Raw genomic sequence first — 6000 nt, forward strand, 5'->3', positions numbered from 1 at the left:
GTTCAAGGTTGTTCAAGAATTTGGGGGCATTGTCAAGTTACAGTTATGATCAAGAATATATTAACGTCACCACAACCAGTCATCCCGACTATTGTTATAATTATAACACTGTTCAAGGTTGTTCAAGAATTTGGGGGCATTGTCAAGTTACAGTTATGATCAAGAATATATTAACGTCACCACAACCAGTCATCCCGACTATTGTTATAATTATAACACTGTTCAAGGTTGTTCAAGAATTTGGGGGCATTGTCAAGTTACAGTTATGATCAAGAATATATTAACGTCACCACAACCAGTCATCCCGACTATTGTTATAATTATAACACTGTTCAAGGTTGTTCAAGAATTTGGGGGGCATTGTCAAGTTACAGTTATGATCAAGAATATATTAACGTCACCACAACCAGTCATCCCGACTATTGTTATAATTATAACACTGTTCAAGGTTGTTCAAGAATTTGGGGGCATTATCAAGTTACAGTTATGATCAAGAATATAGTAACGTCACCACAACCAGTCATCCCGACTATTGTTATAATTATAACACTGTTCAAGGTTGTTCAAGAATTTGGGGGCATTGTCAAGTTACAGTTATGATCAAGAATATAGTAACGTCACCACAACCAGTCATCCCGACTATTGTTATAATTATAACACTGTTCAAGGTTGTTCAAGAATTTGGGGGCATTATCAAGTTACAGTTATGATCAAGAATATAGTAACGTCACCACAACCAGTCATCCCGACTATTGTTATAATTATAACACTGTTCAAGGTTGTTCAAGAATTTGGGGGCATTGTCAAGTTACAGTTATGATCAAGAATATAGTAACGTCACCACAACCAGTCATCCCGACTATTGTTATAATTATAACACTGTTCAAGGTTGTTCAAGAATTTGGGGGCATTATCAAGTTACAGTTATGATCAAGAATATATTAACGTCACCACAACCAGTTATCCCGACTATTGTTATAATTATAACACTGTTCAAGGTTGTTCAAGAATTTGGGGGCATTATCAAGTTACAGTTATGATCAAGAATATATTAACGTCACCACAACCAGTCATCCCGACTATTGTTATAATTATAACACTGTTCAAGGTTGTTCAAGAATTTGGGGGCATTGTCAAGTTACAGTTATGATCAAGAATATATTAACGTCACCACAACCAGTCATCCCGACTATTGTCATAATTATAACACTGTTCAAGGTTGTTCAAGAATTTGGGGGCATTATCAAGTTACAGTTATGATCAAGAATATATTAACGTCACCACAACCAGTCATCCCGACTATTGTTATAATTATAACACTGTTCAAGGTTGTTCAAGAATTTGGGGGCATTGTCAAGTTACAGTTATGATCAAGAATATATTAACGTCACCACAACCAGTTATCCCGACTATTGTTATAATTATAACACTGTTCAAGATTGTTCAAGAATTTGGGGGCATTATCAAGTTACAGTTATGATCAAGAATATATTAACGTCACCACAACCAGTCATCCCGACTATTGTTATAATTATAACACTGTTCAAGATTGTTCAAGAATTTTGGGGCATTGTCAAGTTACAGTTATGATCAAGAATATATTAACGTCACCACAACCAGTCATCCCGACTATTGTTATAATTATAACACTGTTCAAGGTTGTTCAAGAATTTGGGGGCATTATCAAGTTACAGTTATGATCAAGAATATATTAACGTCACCACAACCAGTTATCCCGACTATTGTTATAATTATGACACTGTTCAAGGTTGTTCAAGAATTTGGGGGCATTGTCAAGTTACAGTTATGATCAAGAATATATTAACGTCACCACAACCAGTCATCCCGACTATTGTTATAATTATAACACTGTTCAAGGTTGTTCAAGAATTTGGGGGCATTGTCAAGTTACAGTTATGATCAAGAATATATTAACGTCACCACAACCAGTTATCCCGACTATTGTTATAATTATAACACTGTTCAAGGTTGTTCAAGAATTTGGGGGCATTATCAAGTTACAGTTATGATCAAGAATATAGTAACGTCACCACAACCAGTCATCCCGACTATTGTTATAATTATAACACTGTTCAAGATTGTTCAAGAATTTGGGGGCATTATCAAGTTACAGTTATGATCAAGAATATATTAACGTCACCACAACCAGTCATCCCGACTATTGTTATAATTATAACACTGTTCAAGATTGTTCAAGAATTTGGGGGCATTGTCAAGTTACAGTTATGATCAAGAATATATTAACGTCACCACAACCAGTCATCCCGACTATTGTTATAATTATAACACTGTTCAAGATTGTTCAAGAATTTGGGGGCATTGTCAAGTTACAGTTATGATCAAGAATATATTAACGTCACCACAACCAGTCATCCCGACTATTGTTATAATTATAACACTGTTCAAGATTGTTCAAGAATTTGGGGGCATTGTCAAGTTACAGTTATGATCAAGAATATATTAACGTCACCACAACCAGTCATCCCGACTATTGTTATAATTATAACACTGTTCAAGATTGTTCAAGAATTTGGGGGCATTGTCAAGTTACAGTTATGATCAAGAATATATTAACGTCACCACAACCAGTCATCCCGACTATTGTTATAATTATAACACTGTTCAAGGTTGTTCAAGAATTTGGGGGCATTATCAAGTTACAGTTATGATCAAGAATATAGTAACGTCACCACAACCAGTCATCCCGACTATTGTTATAATTATAACACTGTTCAAGGTTGTTCAAGAATTTGGGGGCATTATCAAGTTACAGTTATGATCAAGAATATAGTAACGTCACCACAACCAGTCATCCCGACTATTGTTATAATTATAACACTGTTCAAGATTGTTCAAGAATTTGGGGGGCATTATCAAGTTACAGTTATGATCAAGAATATAGTAACGTCACCACAACCAGTCATCCCGACTATTGTTATAATTATAACACTGTTCAAGGTTGTTCAAGAATTTGGGGGCATTATCAAGTTACAGTTATGATCAAGAATATATTAACGTCACCACAACCAGTCATCCCGACTATTGTTATAATTATAACACTGTTCAAGGTTGTTCAAGAATTTGGGGGCATTATCAAGTTACAGTTATGATCAAGAATATATTAACGTCACCACAACCAGTCATCCCGACTATTGTTATAATTATAACACTGTTCAAGGTTGTTCAAGAATTTGGGGGGCATTATCAAGTTACAGTTATGATCAAGAATATATTAACGTCACCACAACCGGTCATCCCGACTATTGTTATAATTATGACACTGTTCAAGGTTGTTCAAGAATTTGGGGGGCATTATCAAGTTACAGTTATGATCAAGAATATATTAACGTCACCACAACCAGTCATCCCGACTATTGTTATAATTATAACACTGTTCAAGGTTGTTCAAGAATTTTGGGGCATTGTCAAGTTACAGTTATGATCAAGAATATATTAACGTCACCACAACCAGTCATCCCGACTATTGTTATAATTATAACACTGTTCAAGGTTGTTCAAGAATTTGGGGGCATTGTCAAGTTACAGTTATGATCAAGAATATATTAACGACCCAGGTCCATAACACAGTTTCTGTAAACGTATTTTGAAGGTGAACTTGAGTTTCTTATTCTATACTGTACATTACCTGTTAGTGGATATGCTGTGCTGCATTTTACCTGTAAGTGGAAAGACTATTACATCTACAAAGTATGTTTCTTTGCTTCACAATCATCTGCAGCACTTTTTTCTTTGAATTTATCAGCTCCCAATATTTCAGTTACATAAAAAGAATTGCACAAATTGCGGTATCAAACGCCTTAACAATTTATCTTAAGGAAGTGATTAAACATTTGAAGATATTTTCGAATGCCATATGCAATTTTCTTAGCAGCGTTATTCAGTTGGGGAGACCAGGGTTATAAACGTGCTAATAAAAGACCCAAATATTTGGAAGACGAGACAACACCATATTCAGTGGATGTTATCATTACCTCACCGATGTCACCCAGTTTCCCGGGTATGCCAGGTGCATATAAGTCTTGCTATGCCCTTTAATTATCTGCAGTTATTGCAGTTACTGGCCAAATATGGTAATGATATTTCTATTTCTATTTCTATGACAGTGAATGCCTTTATGGTGTTCCAAGAGAACAATCATAGAGAATTTGACAGTAACTAAACAGAGGATAAACGTGACGACTCACACCTATTTCAGTCTACTGCAATGCAACTATCAACGGCACTTGAGTCTCAATCTGGTGGTTACGACAGCCACGGGTACTGCACCTACACCATCAACACCCCTAGTCCTGGAGAACTTCTCTTCAACTTACCCTTCGTTGACAGGCTTTCACAATTTAAGTTGAATTTTCTGGTTTCGTTGAAGGGCACTAAGTTTATTTTGCATGATTAAGATCAGTGAAGAAGCATGCTGATGATGAACACATCGCATAACAATGGACACATTGCTTCATATGTCCTCACACCAGTGCACCAGCATAAAGACGGTGAACATAGTTCACGATGACACTGTCACAGCTGTGAAGCAGCATACAAGTGATGAAGAAATTGCTGGATGATGCCCTCACAGCGTTGTAGCATTATGCAGATGTCTACCAGCATGTAACATACACCATACGTGACGCAGACATTATTACATGGCCATACATTGTTTTAAATCATTCTGTATTGTTTGTCCTCCACAGCGGGTACGTAAGTCCCCACAGAGTCAAAGTTAATTTATAACTACAAATATTGTCTAATCACAGCATATGTGTTATTTTAAGTTATGGTTAAATTCATGTAAAACTGCTAAAAGCTGGCGGGATGGTGTAAATCCAGCAAGGGTCCATGCAGGAAGAAAATGAACTGTAAGTCCCCGTGGTCCAGAGCATGGTAATGTACCTTCAGTTGTTGGCAATCTGTGGTCTGTTTCTTTTGTCTGTGATGAACTATCTGTTTTACTGTCCTTAGTTGACAGATTTTTTATAATTTACCTACAATTACATACTTCTAAATGCCTAACAGCTTGTAAAAATATAACTTGATATAGTCATTGTACGGCTGAAATACTGCCAGTGTGACTGAACATGTGAAGTCATTCACTAAATTATTCTGTAACTGATCAACAGTGTATTAATTAAAAGATAGCTAATGAACTTGTGGATGTGAACCAACTTTCATTCATGTGGTCAAACAACAGACTTTTACGGTCTGCAGTATATTCATTAACATACTTCATTTGAAGTACTTCAAAAGCGAGTGTACACGTGGACATTGGATTTGATTGAACACACAAAATGTAAACGTTACCAAAATGTAATAGTCGAAACCCCGTCGTCAAAGGACTGTAGTATCATTACTTTCAAGACGACACTGCAGATCCATATCAGATACATCACAAGAAAATAATCATTTCTGGTTTGTTTCAACCACATGTTCCACCTCAGATAGTACATTATATAATAAGGCATAACAGAGAAGTTACATGCAACGTGCATAGACATTCCAACTGCATTTTTCCAAATTTGTTTTGTCACATATACACGAACAAAGACAATATACTAACCTCCAATTGTTCGTCGTTCGTGAGTGACACATGTCTGATGTCAGATGATTGCTGGTTTCTAATCACGTCAACATATTAAATCTGCAAAGGTATTGCAGTAGTGACGTTCAGCGAATGTCATTTTTCTGCAGATGGACTTTCTGGTAAGTAGGTGGACACATGGCTTGCAGGTGATTATACGCAATGTACTTAAGTTCAACGTGTACATCTCTGTGTACGTTCAGCCTCCTTCCCACATCACCCGAATTATAGATAATCAATTTAAACACTGTAACTAGGTGGGTGGTCTACAGATGATCACACTTTCGACACCTACTCAGCATCTACATAATCAATATGAACTTTCGATACTCGAAACTAAAATACTATATAAGTTTGGCCAATTGTCTGAAGGTCCAGAGTACATCACC

This window comes from Haliotis asinina, chromosome 2 (genome assembly GCF_037392515.1).
Source record: "Haliotis asinina isolate JCU_RB_2024 chromosome 2, JCU_Hal_asi_v2, whole genome shotgun sequence".
NCBI classification, from domain to species: domain Eukaryota; kingdom Metazoa; phylum Mollusca; class Gastropoda; order Lepetellida; family Haliotidae; genus Haliotis; species Haliotis asinina.